The following is a 17,556-nucleotide window of genomic DNA, read 5'->3' as shown; positions in this document are numbered from 1 at the left end:
CGCCTCTCAAGTAGACAAACCACAGCGGTATAAAAGCACTACAACTCAGGGGCGCCTGGGTGGCGCAGCGCTTAAGCGTCTGCCTTCGGCTCAGGGCGTGATCCCAGCGTTCTCGGATCGAGCCCCACATCGGGCTCCTCCGCTGGGAGCCTGCTTCTTCCTCTCCCACTCCCCCTGCTTGTGTTCCCTCTCTCGCTGGCTGTCTATCTCTGTCGAATAAATAAAATCCTTAAAAAAAAAAAAAAAAAAGTACTACAACTCAGCCGGGGACACTGCTGAGGGGATTAATAAAGGCTGCATCTCAGCAGGCAAGTTAGGGAAATAATGGCAAAAAGGTCCACTGTATCTAAATAGAGGACAGAGACATAAATATAAGGACCAGAGGAGGGCACGTACTGCACGGTGCACTGGGTGTTACACGCTAGTAATGAGTCATGGAACGTGACATCAAAAACTAGGGATGTACTGTATGGTGACTAACATAATATAATAAAAAATATTATTAATAAAAAAAAAAAGGACTAGAGGAGTGGACTGGGATACTTAGGCCACCTGCCCCGACAACAGAAGAAAGATCCAATTGGTAGAAATGGGAACGTGAGGCAGAAGGTTGGAAATTACAGGAAATTCATTGCATTGCTTGATCCTCAATAGCTGGACATTTTTAAATACTGCTTGCAGCAAATACAGTAATTAAAGCATAAACGTGTATAATAGTACCAAGGCAAAACTATGAATAATAATATTAATAAATATAAAATCAATGGTTGAGGAGTGGGAATGGGGCGAAAAGGGAAACAAGCTAATTGTACCATTGTTCTTAGAAGGGAACTAACATATTATTTAAGGAAATAGAGTTTTGAGGCAATTGTATAATGGTGGAAAAGGAATGACTCTCTGAATAAAAATACCCACTTTCCTAATTATCAAAATAACTAAGCAAAGAAACAAAGCAAACAGGTCCCGTAGTCAATAATGTATTTTAATCACCTTTATTTTTAGAGCAGTTTTGGGTTCAGAGCAAAATGGAAGGGAAAGTACAGCGAGTTCCCAGATACCGCTGCCCCCACACAGGCTATCAAAAGCAGAGTGGGTGTGTTTGTTACAACTGGCCGACCTACACATCATCATCCCTGAAGCCCATAGTTTATCTCAGGGTTTGCCCTTGGCGTTTGGACAAACGTATAATGACATGTACCCACCATTATAGCATCAGACAGAGTATTTCCACTGCCCTAAAAACCCTCTCTGCTCAGCCTGTCTCCCTCCTAACTCCTGGCAAACGCTGATCTTTCTACTGTCGCCACAGCTTTGCCTTTTCTAGAATGTTCTATAGTTGCAATCACACAGTAGGTAGCCTTTCAGATTGGCTTCTTTCACTTAGTGCTATGGCTTTAAGTCTCCTCCATGTCTTTTCATGGCTCGATTGCTCCTTTCTGTTTAGAATTGAATAATATTCCATTGCCTGGGTGGACCACAGTTCGTTTATCCATTCATCTACCACAGGACGTCTTGGTGGCTTCTAAGTTTAGGCAATTATGAATAAAGCATCATAACTGTAAGCATTCATGTGCAGGTTTTTGGGTGTACCTAAGTGTCAACTTATGGAGGAAAGAGAAGGAGCACAAATTCTAGATCATAGAGTGAATTTAATTTCTAAGAAACTGTAAAAACTATCTTAATATTTTAAAGCATAAAAACAGCAAAACATTAAGCAATAGGATACAACCAAGACCAAACTTCACTTTCATATGAATAAATTTAAAAGGGCTTAACCCACCTGTTATGAGAAACAGAGTTTCAGATTGGATCACAAAGTGAAACCAAGGAAGATTATAATACTAGGATAGGGTAAAGTTCTATCAGGCAAATGCAGTGCGAGATCTCAATCCTAATGTCCAAAGGACATTCAGATAATGGAAAACTATGAAATGAGTGTTCAAAGGGGCACTTGTAATGGTACAGGGTAAAATGCCAGGAAGAGGTACAGAGCCAGGCGGGAAAATAAGTAAAGTGTATAGTGCTTCATAAAAATCTCGGGAGATTTGACACAAAACGATGACGTATCCAAATAGCAAAGAAAATGCAACTTTCAACAATTGAGAGATGTTATAAATAACCTGGGGAAAAGATTTTAACCATATTTAGAGAAAATTTTTTCCTAAATTGAATAGCAATATATGTTCAATTTTTTCAAATAATAACAAAAACAAAAAAGCACTTCTTTTCAAAATCACTTATAATCTCAGCCTGAAAGAAAATGCCACTAATATCTCTGTGTATGTCCTTTTAATATTTTAAATATCTTAAAGAAGGCATGCGGTTATATATATGTATGTATTTTTAGAGCTATACAACCATGTTTTCTCCAATTGCTTTTTTTACTTAGCAATATATTATTAATATTTTTCATGTCAAGAAACAGTATCCTTTAAAATAATTTTAATGAATGCATAATATTCTCTTCCATATATTTTGAAGAAAAAGACTGTAATTTGCTTAACCAATCCCTATTGCTAGAAATTTAGATTATTTAAAAGTGTTTTGTTTTTATAAGCAAGGCCATGATAAATGTACTTACACATATATCTTTATGCAACTTTATAATTATTCCCTTAAGATAAACTCATGGAAGAAGAATTACAAAAACTTCTCTTTTTTTTCAATGTTTTATTTAGTAAAATGACAAACCTTGTAAGAATAAAACAAATATCCTTATACTCTTTGTCTAGAGTCATTAGTTGTTAACATTTCTCCACATTTATTTGTATTTCTCCCTCAATTGTTACCTTCCTCCGGACCCCAACGACCCTCTCTCTCTTTCTCCGTCTCTGTCTCTCTCTCGACATTTCACACCTATATGCTTTACCATTTTTTCCTTAGAAACAAGGATATCCTCCATAACCACAGTAAAGGATTAAATTCAAGAAAATTAATGTTGATACCACACTATTATGTAATTTGCCAACCATGTTCAGATTTTGTCAATTGTTCCAGAACTCTCTCTCATATTTTTTCTATCTATGGGCCCATCAAAGATGATGCATTGTGTCTGCATCTCCTTGAACCCAATCAGGTGCCCCCAGATATTTTTATTTCATGAGATTGCTCTTTTTCAGGCCAGGTGTTTTTCAGAAGTCCCCTCCGTTTATATCTGTTCAATTGTGTGCTCATAATTCCATTCCAGTTAAAACTTTTCCAGCAGCAACATTTAGTAAGTGATGCTGTGTCCTCAAGGAAACGTATCAGGAATCATGATGTCAGTGTGTCTCATTATGGTTGATGCTAAATTTGGTCATTTGGGTAAGTTTGTCAGGTTTTCTCCAATTATAAGGTATTTTTTTTGCCTTTAAAACTGAAAAATCATCTGTAGGGTGACATGCGTTTTTTTAATGCTTTGGTTTCATATTGCCAAGTCCTTCCACACAAAGGGTGTCCCACTCGTAAACGATAAGTAAGAGTTGGAAAAGTTATCCATTGGGGAAGAATAGGGACAAGTGGTCAGAAGCCTTGGGTGTTTCAAAAAAGATAAATTCATTGAGTTTGTTGGCGGGAATGGATGCACATCTCTTTTCTCGATAAGAAAACGAGGAGCTACACATGGTCCATTCTCCATCTCTTTGGATGTGAGAGATGAATGCTTGTGGGTGTGATGTTGTTGCCATTGTAGCCTGTTGTTCCTCTGATGCAAGAGCTTGGTAAGCACAAGAATTCTGGGTAGTTGGGATTTGAGTCTGAGACTGATTCAGTGTGTGCCTGACCCACCCTCCAACAGCCACATCTCCAAGCGTCCATGTCCATGTGTTCCCTGCACCTCCTACCCAGCCATCGCCGCTTTGAACCATTACTTCTCAGCTGATTCCTTACTTGGTCTTTCTGGTTTCTGCCCATCCTGACTTCTGAGTTGGCACCTTCTTGCTGGCCTGTGGCTTGTCTCCTGCTCAGAGTCAGAACTTCCATGTCCCACCGCACTCCCAGACCTTGGAGTCCTGTCCTGTCCTTCGATCCAGCAAGTAGATGTCTTAGTGCTCAGGCTGCTGTTGCAGAATGCCGTGACTGCGTGTTTCATAATTAGCAGGCATTTGTTTCTCACGGTTCTGAAGCCTGGACGTCCAAGGTCAAGGCACTGGCCCAGTCTGTGCATGGTGAGAGCCTTCTGGTTAATAGATGCTGACTTTTCTCTGTGTCCTCACAAGGTGGAAGGCACGAGGGAGCTTTCTCAGGCCTCTTTTATGAGGGCACTAACTCCATTTATGGGGGCTGTACTCTCATGACTTCACCACCTTCCCAAGACCTCACCTCCTCACACCATCACCTTGGAGGTGGGGTTTCACCTTATGACTTTGGGGAGACATAAACATTTAGACTATAGCAAACTCTTTCTCTTGTCCCACGATCTGATATCCGTGGTGGACTTCAGCCTCAATGACTAAAGTAGTGACTGGGTAGTACTGACTGGGTAGCTCAGTCAGTTGGGCACCCGACTCTTGTTTTCAGCTCAGGTCATGATCTCGAGGTCACGGGATCGAGTCCCACGTCAGGCTCTGAGCGGAGCCCAGAGTTTGCTTCAGATTCTCTCTCCCTCTGTCCCTCCCCCTGCTCATATTCTTGTGCTCTCTCTCTCTCTATCATTCTCTCTCTCAAATAAATAAATAAAACCTTAAAAAAAGAGAGAGAATATGACTCAGGACACCAAGCCTGGGCCAAGTTCAACAAATACGGTGAAAATATACTTGCTAGATTCTGAAGTGACCGACAGAATGAGATATGGCAGAAAGACATTGGTTTTATAGAACTTGGTCCTAAATTTCCCCTTATCCAACAGAAAATAGGACCGGGGAGAGAGAGAAAAAAAAAAAAAAGAGGAGAAAGACTTTCTTGTTATTGAACTAAATGACGTGTGTAATTAGGCTCAGACCTCCTGTTGGACCCTCTCTCTGCAGGCCAGCGCTAGAGTCTGACTTGGCTGCACTGGATGCATACATTTTCTCATCTCATTTTCCACCAGTGTCAGGTCATTTCCCTGCAACCACTTCTCCCTTCTACCGCCCCGTAATTTCCAGTGACGTCTCCCTCTCAAGCTCGTGATCCTAGCTATTTGCAACTATGATCCGTAGATTTACAATAACCTGTTCAGCTCCTGTGTGAAGCAATGTGCCCTGTGCTGGGTTCTCCCATTCCCAGGGGCCTGGTCCTGATACTTGGGTCTCTGATCTCTGTTGTCCAGCTACTGTCCCATCCGTCCTCCTGACCCTCTGCCTGACTTCTGATGCAGAGCACACGCAGTTTCCTAACCTGGTTGTCCTGCTCCAGTATGAACATTTGTGAGTGCTGCAGCAAGGTGTGACTAGGTCACTGTCAAGCGAGTAACCTCCTAATATGTTGCTTTTCATTGTGAGAATAGCATGCTAAACATATCTGGCCCATTCTCTCATACTCTGCATACATGGAAACAGGGGTTGGCAAATTTCTACAAAGGACCAGATAGTAAGTACTAGATTTTTCAGGCCAAAGGGCAAAACCAAAGCTAGTTTGTGGGTATTACATAATAAGAAATAAAATAAATTTCTACAAATTTTTTTACTGATGAAATTCAAAATATAATCATTGAGTACATTTTTTTTTCTAATGCAGGGCTACTATGGAGAAGAATGGAATGCTTTTTGGAAATGCACATTTCAGTTAATTAGACATCAAAATTCGTGCTGCCTATCATCAAAATCAATTACAAATGTTCCTCTCTTGGTGTTGATCTGTAATGAAATTTCATGCAATTCATGTTTGAAAATGTCTTTTCAAAGAAATAACAAGTGTTGGTGAGAATGTGGAGCAAAGGGAACCCTTGTGCACAGTCCGTACGGCCTTAAGCTGTTGTCACTGTGCAAAATAGTATGTAGGTTTTCCAAAAAAATTTACAAAATAATTACCATATGACCCAGCAACTCCACTTCAGGGCAGAGAAATAAAAACACTAAGTCAGAAAGATAACTGCATCCCATGTTCACCGTAGTAACCAAGACATGTAAACTTAAGTATCCAACAATAGGATGAACAGATAAAGAAAATGTAGTATATATTAGTGTGTTATTCAGCCATAAAAAAGAAGGAAATCCAGGGCGCCTGGGTGGCTCAGTCAAAGAAGCATCTGCCTTCGCCTCAGGTCATGATCTTGGGATCCTGGGATTGAGCCCCGCATTGGGCTCCCTGCTCAGTGGGGAGCCTGCTTCTCCCCTCCCTCTGCTGCTCCCCCTGCTTGTGCTCTCTCTCTCTGTCAAATAAAGAAAGAAAATCTTTAAAAAAAAAAAAGAAGGAAATCCTGCCATTTGCAACAACCTGGATGGATCCTGAGAGCATCATGCTAAGTGAAATCAATCAGAGAAAGACAAAAATCATATGATTTCGCATGTGGAATGAAAAAAAACAAAAACAAAAACAAAACAAAACCCAGAACTCATAGATACTAAGAACAGACTGACTATTGCCAAGGGCAGGGGGTGGGGGATGCAGGGCAAAATGAAAGAAGGTGTTTAAAAGGTACAAACTTCCAGTTATAAAATCAACACGTCTTGGGGGTGTAATGTACAGCATGGTGATTATAGTTAATAATATTATGTTATAAATAATAATAGTAATAACACTGCATTGTATATTTGCAAGTTGCTAAGAAAGTAGATTTTAGAAGTTCTCTTCATGGGGAATGAAGCATGGGAGACTATGGACTCTGAGAAACAAACTGAGGACCTCAGAGGGGAGGGGGGTGGGGGGATGGGATAGACCGGTGATGGGTAGTAAGGAGGGCACGTATTGCATGGTGCACTGGGTGTTATGCGCAAGTAATGAATCATCGAGCCTTACATCGGAAACCGGGGATGTACTGTATGGTGACTAACATAATATAATAAAAAATCATTTAAAAAAAAAAAAAGAAGTTCTCTTCATGAGGGAAAATGTAGCTATGTGTGACGGGTGTTAACTAGACCTCCCGTGGTGGTCATTTCACCATGTAGCCATATATTGAATCGTTATGTTGTACACTTGAAACTAACATAATGTATGTCACTTATATCTCAATAAAAAATAAAATAAAAAAATTTAAAAAACTAAAAAAATAGAAATTTGTTTTTTGCACAGACAGAAACTGCAAAGACCAATACTACCCCATGAACATATGATATTAACTGAGGATACTCATCACTTGGAAAGAAACCATTTGTTTTTAGAATTCTATTAGATTTTTCTCCTGATAGATGTAGCATTTTACTTTTGACAACACTGCAAGTGTATACAGTAGCTTGACAGTATTTGAGATCCAAACATTGGTTGTCAAAATGACGTTGTAGTAATGTAAGTTTTGCATGTAAGCACTGTTTTGCCTTGTAATTTTGGATTGAATTCTTTAAGAAATGTCATCAAGCCTGCAGCAAAAACTAATTCCCAAAGCCATTCAGTGTTCCATAGTAGTGGTTGAGAATACTTCCTCTCGTTCAAAAAAAATTTTCAATTTTGACCCTAAGCTGTAAAAATCACGATAAAACTTTATCGCTGCTGAGGCACCAAACTGCTATGTGGCAAGAGAAGTCAGAGTATTCAGCGTTTGTTTCCTAACATCTTACAGAACAGACAATGGTTAAGTCTAGGAAAGCAAATGAAATGTACCACTGATACTACTCCTTCAATAACATAAGATCTAGTCAAACATTTTCTGTAGAGTACCTGTGAAAGAATCATAAAATAAATGACCGTAGGCTTTCAACACTTGGCATTTTCACAAGCTTTGTAATTTGTCCAGCTAAGACACCTTGTGCCCCACACCTATTTTACTAGTATCAGTTGCCAAACGTCTTATGGGATTCCACTTCAGGTTGAACTTGGTGTTTTCTCAATTTCATTGAATGTATTCTCAACAGCAGTCATCACATGCCGACTTTTCATAGAAGCTAATTCTTCATCATTTTAAACTCAACATTGACTCCTCAAATAAACAACAGGGTAATATTGCTCGCATCTGCCAAATCATCAAGAACAAAGGAAAACTACTTGAAATCACTGCTTTGTTTTTTGATTACTAATGTTGCTCCCCAATTCGTCCACTCTTTATGCAATGATTCTTGCTGGAAGTCTGCTGATAAATATAATTCTTTACCATCTAAATCAGTAACAAAGTAATTGATACTTTGCTGTGCCTTTAAAGTGTGATATTTTTCCTTCCTTTTCTTTTTCTAACATGAGGGATCTGCATTGGGTAATGAAAAGTTAAATAAGATGTCGTGGCATGTATGACACATGTGGAGTTACAACTGAGCTCACCATGATTTGCAGTGTCCTCAGTGACAGCTCAAACTAACGAGAAGCCCCCATGTCTACACTCTGCCCTTGTTGCCCAAAAGCAACCATAGAAAGGACATAAATGAATGAATGTGGTTATGTTGCAATAAAACTTAATTCAAAGTTCATATAATTTTCACATGTCACAAAATATTACCCTTCAGATTTTTTTCAACCATTTAATAAGGTAAAACATTCTTAGCTCATAGGCCATAGAAAAAGAGTGGTGAGCTGCATTTGGTCCACAGGCTGTAATTCACTGACCCCTGAATTAAAACTAAGACTGAGCAAAAGTTAAAAGGATATAATATCTGGTGACATTGTGTCTTTGCGACATTACATCCTTGCCCAAGTGAGTTTTTTGGTAGTCGTTCTGATAGAAAGCTAGCACCACATTCATATGGGATGATAATAGGAAATGAGGGTGGTGTCCAATCTGATTCCAACATTTGAGAAAGCGTGTGGTAGCAGTGCCCAACAGACACACACATCCTATGAGTAAGTACTTACAGTGATTTAAGAATAAAGTATATTATTTTGTTTCAATTCATGTGTTTTTTTCAAATGGCTGCAAATTCATAGGCCATAAATATTTATTAATTTATTCAAACGATTCTATGTAATAAACAGAAATGTTGGATATATATTTCTAAAGACTTCATTTTTGTTTTTATTTTTTATTTTTTTAAAGATTTATTTATTTATTTTAGAGAGAGACAGAACATGAGCAGGAGGGGCAGAGGGAGAGGGAGAGAAAATCTGTTAAGCGGGGAACCCAACATAGGGCTCGATGCCACAACCCTGAGATCATGACCTGATCCGAAATCAAGAGTCAGACGCTGAACCTGAGCCACCCAGGTGCCCCTTTATTTTTGTTTTTAGAGAAGTTTTAGGTTTACAGCAAAATTGAGAGAAAGGCACCGAAATTTTCCATATAACCCCTGCCCTTCCATACACACAGCCTCCCCCACCATCAGCACCCCTCACCAGAATGGTACATTTTTACCAAGTATAACCCTACACTGACACGCCATCATCACCCAGAGCCCACAGTTTACCCTAGGTCCGCCCTCGGTGTTGTACTTTCCATGGGTTTAATGACATGTATCTGTCATTATAGTGTCACACAGAGTAGGTTCATTGCCCTAAACGTACCCTGTGCTCTGTCTGTTCATTTCTCTCCAACCTCACCCCACCCCAGCAACCACTGATCTTTCCATTTCTCCATAGTTTTACCTTTTCTAGAATGTCAAATAGTTGGAATCGGACAGTATACAGCCTTTCCAGACTGGCTTCGTTTACTTGGTGATATGTGTTGAAGGTTCCCTCCATGTCTTCTCATGGCTTAATGGCTCATTTTCTTTCTTTCTTTCCTTCTTTCTTTCTTTCTTTCTTTCTTTCTTTCTTTCTTTCTTTCTTTCTTTCCTTCTTCTTTCTTTCTCTTTCTTAAGATTTTATTTATTTGAGACAGAGACAGCACAAGCAGAGGGAGAGGGACAAGCAGACTCCTCACTGAGCAGGGAGACTGATGCGGGACTCGATCCCAGGATCCCGGGATCATGACCTAAGCCAAAGGCAGATGCTTCACCGACTGAGCCACCCAGGTGCCTGCTTGCTTTCTTTCTTTCTGTCTTGCTTTCTGTCTTTCTTTCTTTCTGCTGAATGATATTGTCTGGATGTCCCACAGTTTATTTATCCATTCATCTATGAAAGGACATCTTGGTTGCTTCCAACTTGGAGCAATTATGAATAAAGCTCCTATAAACATCCATGTGCAAATTTATGCATGGACGTAAGTCTTCAACTCCTTTGGGTAAATACCTAGGAGCAGGATTGCTGGATTTTATGGCAAGAGTATGTTTAGCTTTTGTGAGATCTATTTTTGAGCCTAGAGACTCAATGGATGAAAAAGATTATGAACACTAAGGGATCGTGAATCTAATGTGCTTGCAAACTCCAAACTAGACTATGGCTTAATCAAGGCCCGTTGGGGAAACCCAGCATTCATCCTCATAACTCAATTTATACAACCAAGTAGAAGAGAGCAAGGTCCTTGTGTCTGGGACTCTTCTTTCCTAATAACTTGGAACCTATGGGGAAAAATTGAGAAATAGAAATAACCCAAAGAAAGTAAATGATAAGAATAGAAGGAAAAGCGAATCAAAAAATGAAGACAAGTGAGCCCATGCTTCTATGCTATTGTGTTTGTTCATTCCCCTTCCCATAGGCGCCCCCAACTTCTGTATGTCGTGTATCCCAATCACTTCTAATCTCAGGCTTGTTTGCTGATTAGCTGAGGCTGTTACAGTGGAATTTGGTTTTATTGAATTCTCAGCATGAAAACAATCCTTTCTGAAAGCAAAATTGTGCGTAAAAATGTCTCTTCCTTCTAGATAAGTGATGCGAGCAGCTTCCATGGGCCTAATCTCCTTCCAGTAGGTCGGCTGCTGGAAGGCAATGATGGCAGGGACACCCACGATCCCTGTGGAGGTGGTCCTCATGCCTGAGCGTCTGTACAGCGATGAAGGAGCACAGAGCGAGGGCAGGATGGGCAGAGCCATAGGACAACTCACCCCCTCACGTATGTATTCAGGGTCACTTCCGCCCTTTTCCATGGAGTCCTGGGCCCACAGGCTACCTTGAGTGTCAGAGTCTTTCAAAGCCCTGTCTCCTGCCAGTACCTCAATGCACTTCCCATTTCTGCCCTATCAAATCACCAGGCACCCCAGAAGGCAACGTGCCATGCAGTTCACTCTGCCTGGGATATCCGTTCCTGCTGATCCTCTGATGAAAATCTAGTCTCCTTCCAAGAGCAAGTACAGGGCCTCCTTGACTCCTGTAAGCAAAATAAACAATTCTTTCGTGCTCCCACTGACGCTAGTGTGCAAACCTTCATAGCTGTGTGCTATCACAGCAAATTGCAGTCATCTGCTTACTTTTCTGTCTGCTCTGTTAGGGTTTGACCTTTTGGAAGACAAACCCCTGTCTCCTCTTTGTCTTACAACTGCCTAGAACACTTGCAGGCACATAAGAGAGAGTCGATGAGTATCTGTTGATTGAATAGCTGAACAACTGAATGCTGTCGGTGGCTTTCTGGAGCCCGGGGCTGTGGAGGAGAGCTGCAGAGGTGGTCGGCTCTTCTACTCCTTGATGACAGACCTATTGACAAGGGTTCAGCGCCTATAATGCTCCTTCATACACTTCACTCCACTGAGTTTCTATAACAGCCCTAGACAGAGGAAGAACTGTTATGGCCATTTTAGTAGAACTTCTAGGATGATGTTTAGAAGCATTATAAGACCTACCTAAGGACACACAGTTATTAATTGGCAGAGGTGGAAACTGGACCCAGCCTCAGCGAAGATGGGGCCACAGTTCTTCCTTTGGGGATAACATTTGCTCTTTGAAACCATCGTCTCCCTTGTGCCTGCGTGGCATAAAACGGAGTTTCAGTTAGGACTCCATGGTGGTAAGCAACAGAAACTGACATAAGCCAAGTGCATGTATCGTAAGCATGTTGAAGCTTCTTAAATCTACGAGAGGCTGAATAAACAGCATTGCACCAAGAGAGCTAGGCTGCAGCAGCCATAGCAGGAGCTCACGGCAGAAACAGACCTAATGGGCACCTAAGTGGGATGAGTCCACCACAGTGATTCCTTTCATCCTGAGCCGCTCTGTCGGGAGGCCAGCCCTGGCACATGGTCCAGATGGCCAACCCAGTGCTCCTCTCTAGCTGGACACAGTGAGAGAGGAAAGGACATGGCCACCTCAGCTTCGAGGGTGGGAGAAAGGCAGCCAGACTCGCTCTCGCCCATGACTGCACAAAATGGTAAACAGTAATAACCCAAAAGGGAAACTGAGTGGGGCTTGGAAGGGGGAAAAGCCTGAGTGACAACAAACAAATAAGCAAATGCAACACTTGAGGTTAATATATTTGGAACATTTTATGTGGACAAGAAACGAAAAACAGTGTGTTTGTGTTGATCGCTTCCCCGAACGAACTATCGTAGTCGCGATAGCCAGCATAGTCATGCATATTTAAAAGTCAAATAGTGAGGTTCTCAATGCACATTCAATGTCAAGATGTGGAAGATTTCAGACTGCTGGACCATGGAAACTTAATGAGATAGATTTATTTCTTTTAAATGTGTCTGCCTTTGATTAATGGCACAGTTACCTAAATTGGGAAGCTTATTTCTCTAAAAGTCTTCCCTCTTTTGATATCTTTTTTTTTTAAAGATTTTATTTATTTATTTGACAGAGGTAGAGACAGCCAGTGAGAGAGGGAACACAAGCAGGGGGAGTGGGAGAGGAAGAAGCAGGCTCATAGCGGAGGAGCCTGACGTGGGGCTCGATCCCATAACGCCGGGATCACGCCCTGAGCCGCAGGCAGAGACACTTAACTGCTGTGCCACCCAGGCGCCCCTTTTGATATCTTTTTTTATAAATGAAACTCTCTGGGTTTTATTTGCTTGACTTTGGCAAGTTTATTTTCAGAATATTAGGCCACTTTGGAGATTAAGTGTCTTCCATTTTATTTTTCTCCCCCAAATCATCAAGCAACCCTAGCTTTGCCATTCCCAGAATCCACTGCAGTTCCCCCCTTGAAATTGTGACTGTGTCTTCATTTTTGTGCACCCATAACCCGGACCTTCAGCAATTTCTAATCTGGGATCTTTTCTCCTTTGCCTGAAGCACTGTGGTGGGAGTTTGTTTCGTCAAAGGCTGCTTGTCAACACCAGAAACAGCAATTGAGTCAACTTGGGTAACTGCTCAAGTTTCTATTGATCCATGAAATTTGGGAGTGGGGGGACGTCAATAATTAGCAATTTCTTTTTCTTTTTACCGTATTGAGGGAAAGAGAGCCACGCATGCAGGTATTTACTATTTCAGTTAGTATGGAGCAGTTCGCCGTTGGAGCCGCGGTCAGTTCATCTATTTGTGCTTTAATGAGGGACTTGTGCTGACTCCTGCTTCAGGTCAATTTGACTGATAGCCCTGGGACTTGACAAAATCCTTTGCCCTTAGCTGTTTAGTTCCAGAAACTGGAAATTACCTTGGAAGGTAGCGTTGCAAGGGAGACTATTATCCCCTAAAGTCTAACCCATCCCTACCCCCAACTCTGTCATCCTCTACAAGAAATGGGAGGTAGGACTGGGAGCAGGCAGACCTGAATTTTAAAAGAATTGCCACAGGCATTTCAACATCAATAAAATATGTACAAAACACTTACTACATATAGGAATTCGGTTGAACCATAGGAAGTTGCCATTTTTGTGGGTTAGGACCAGTCAATTATTGGACATTTCATATGTTGCCACTTACATACGGCTGTCTAGAGAATAGAGCAGAAAGCCAAGCAGAAGCAGCAGCTGCCCTTAGAGCAGGGAAGATAGACATCGACCATTGTTACCGTGCACATTATGTACGTATGTCATGGGCTTTGCCCCTAGAGCAGGTAACAGGAAATTTCCAGTGACTGAGCAAGACCGGAGGATGTGGGGGCATTTCAGGACCCACCCCCCGAAGAGCTGGAGGAGATGTAATGACCAGGAGAGATGTTAGGACCCGTATGAGCATTGTATGAGGTTAGCAGTGAGGCAGCAGCCCTCAAGTGAAACTCCAAATGAAACACTATTGAATTTCAAATATTTTATAATGGCCTCTCTAGAAGCAAGGAGAATGCTGTGGCTGATGGAAAAACCAAATAGAATTAGATACAACGTCAATAACTTTGCATGGCACCGAAGTGTCTCACAGAATTAATTCAGAGTTTACAAAATGGAGATTTAGGTCCCATCTGACTTAGGAATTTTACCATTTATAGATTAGATTATAGTGATTATTCACGTGTAATGAACAGAACAGGAGGAAGCCAAAATCAATCTTTCTAACAAGATTCACTATTCTGCTTCCAAGCTTTTGTTTTTCATCGAATACATGTTTGAGGTTATTTTTCCCCAAAATAAATTAATTCACCATTTTCTGGTTTAAAATACTTCCTTTCCTGCTCAGCTTTCTGATCTCTGAAATTCTACTTTTCATTCCACTGCTACTACCAAGGATGTCCACCTAAAATGGGCCCTCTAACATAAATTCATACATAACTCTTCCAAAATCCAGGTTCATCTGGGGGATCAGAACTTCTCTTCTGTAAGAAACAGCACAGAGGATCCTAGGGGAAGGGAGGGAAAACTGAATGGGAAGTCATCAGAGAGAGAGAAAAACCATGAGAGATTCTTAACTCTAGGAAACAAACTGAGGGTTGCTGGAGGGGAGGTGGGTCAGGGGATATTAAGGAGGTCACATGATGTGATGAGCACTGGGGGTTATACGCAACTGATGAATTATTGAACACTACATCGGAAACTAATGGTGTACTATATATTGGCTGATTGAATCTAAATAAATTTTAAAAAGAAGAAGAAGAAGAAGAAGAAGAAGAAGAAGAAGAAGTTGTTTCTCTTCTTTAGGAAGACCACTAGCAAAGTGATTAAAAATAAAACTAACAGGGCACCTGTGTGGCTCAGTCAGTTAAACGTCTGCCTTCGGCTCAGGTCATGATCCCAGAGTCCTGGAATCAAGCCCTACATCAGGCTCCCTGGTCAGCGAGGAGTCTGCTTCTCCCTCTGCCTGATGCCCCCCCACCCCGGGCTTGTACTTGCTCTTTCTCTCTCTCTCTCAAATAAATACAATCTTTAAAAACAAAATAACAATAAACACTAACAAGAACAACAAAAACTGGCTTTGGAGTCAATGGCCCTGGTCTCAGTTTTCACTTTGTACAAAAACACTTGATCTCCCTTAGCTATGATTTTTTTCATTTATAAAGGAAAGATAATCTTTTTTAAAAAATCTAAATAATAGAGTTTTTACAAATAGCAATTGTAATTGTGCATATAATACCCTAGAAAGCTTAACGAACAACTATCATGATTTTCTTAAATATTGCGTGCCACTCGTCTTCACGATTTTTCTGAATGATACAATAATTATTACCTTTACTGAGCATATACTCTTGGGCTGGACACCACTCTGGAACTCTTATGTATATCATCTCATTATCTAAAATCCACTCAATCAAGATTGATCTTATTTTTCTCATTTGTGCAAATGAAGCAGCATAATGCATTTTTAAGGGTATAGTTTTCAGAGCCAGGCCGACCTGGGCTCCATTACAGATTCTAAAATTTACAACTTCGGAGACCTTGGGTGAATTGCTTAATCTCACTGGTCTTGGTCTCTTCATGTGAAAAATGGGCTAACCTACTCGCAAGCTTCTACGGACTTTGTGGGAACTGAATGTGACCCTCGATGTAAGTTACAAATTACAGCTCCCTGTGCATCATAAGCATCAACAAATCTTAGCCTTATTTTTTTCCACCAGGAAATTGAGACTCCAAGAGAATAAATAATTTGCCCGAGGTAGCAGGGCTTATACATGTCGAAGCTGAGATCCCAGGGCAGGTCCAAGACCAAAGTCTGTGTTCTTTCCAGCATCTCACCCGCTGACTATAGTAAACTTGGCCCCTGTCATTCTAAACCCTGAAAAGCTTTTCTGCTTGCCTTTACTGTTGGATATGCGTTGGCTAATGGATGGTGGGTATTCATTTCCCATATTCACTTAATTTATCAGCTGCCTTTTTTCCCCTATGGGTGGTTACTTACACCTTACAAAGTCATCTATCTTAACTCTGGGCCTCTGCAATGAGAGGCTGGAAAAGAGACAAGGAATCCTCTGTGCAAGGGGATAAATATATGAGAACAAGAACTGGCTGACCTCACAGGAAACCCTGTATCTCAGTAAAAGTGATGTGGGCATGCTGAGAGAAGAGCCTTTCTGCTTATGAGGAGGTCCATTATCTTCCAAATGGGCTTTGCTAGCTGTTATTGCTTTTATACATTAATTGAAATAAAGGCAGGTCAATGTTGAACATGTTCGTATGATCGTTAGGTATCCGTTTCAAATTATATCTCTGTAGACGGGTTATGAGATACACACTTAAGCATCCTCAAATGTGAACTTGAGGTGTAAAGCTGTCTTCCTTGATAAAATTAGAGGGAAAGGCTTGTCACATAAGCTCAGTCATCTGCTGAAGGGGTCACCTGTCCTAAGTCCTCATGCATAGTCCCTGGAAGGTGTTGCTTATTTAAGAAAGCTTACAGGGCATTGGACCCAATTTGAAGAACAGTGCAGCAGGAGATGAACGGTTAGGTTATCAGCCACCGAGTGGCATTCGTATATCCTTTTTCATTGCACTTCCACAACTCGGGAAGAGCTCTACTTGACAGATGAGAAAACTGAAATGCAAGGAAGCGACATAATTTGCCCAAGAGCACAGAGCTGAAATTTGAGTCAATCCAACTTCCATAATCTTTCAATATAGAACAGTAAGAATTTGAATGTCCCCAAAACTAACCAGAGAAAAGTATGGTCTCAGTAGTGGATTCCGGTGCTTCTATAAGGTCTTTTTTACATTGCATGTCCACTGTGCGCTCTAACTCTCCTTTCAACCTACAAGGCTTCATTGTGCCACAGCCACTGACTTTCCAGAAGATGCTTACAGGAAGAATCAATGCAGCACCGGCTAGCTGAAGCAGCCACTTGCCCGTCTGTCTGCCTGTAGTGCAAACAGAAAAGCAGTTACTTAGCCAGACTCTACTGAGAGAGTCAGTGGCTTTTTAAATACATTAAATAATAGCTGTGGCATGGAATGAAAGCACATTCAGATGGATTGCTGAAAAATCTATCTTTGAAATACAAGATCATGTTAATCCTCACGAACACAATAAAACAAAACATCCTCACAAATGAAAAAAATAAAGAAATCAGAAGCTAAGCGGAAAACTTGGATTCACTCTCCTTCAGTATCTTCAGCCTTCAGCTCCTCCCTACGACCACGGATAATCACCTAGTCTGGTTCCTTGTCCCCAAGCGCCTAAATGATGCCACTTTGCTCTGAGAGTTTGCGGGTGTGCAAACCTGGAGAATCTGCTTTTGGCTTCAGACACACCCACACCTTTCTCCCGCCTTTCCTGCAGCCTAAACACGTCCGCTTGTAAGAAGTGGGAGGGGCGATGAGTGAGAGCCGCCAGGGGGAGGCGGACGCCAGCAAAGGGAAACAGGCAGGCAGCTGTCTGAGGTCTGGTTATCTCCTGCGAATTCTTAACAAGAGCAGCTCCTCTAGTTTTGAGTCAGAGAGCAGTGAGAGAGGGTGAAAAGCTTCCCCT

This window comes from Ursus maritimus, unplaced genomic scaffold, assembly GCF_017311325.1.
Source record: "Ursus maritimus isolate PB19 unplaced genomic scaffold, ASM1731132v1 scaffold_28, whole genome shotgun sequence".
NCBI lineage: Eukaryota > Metazoa > Chordata > Mammalia > Carnivora > Ursidae > Ursus > Ursus maritimus.
The sequence above is the reverse complement of the archived record's forward strand: the minus strand, read 5'-3'. Positions refer to the sequence as shown.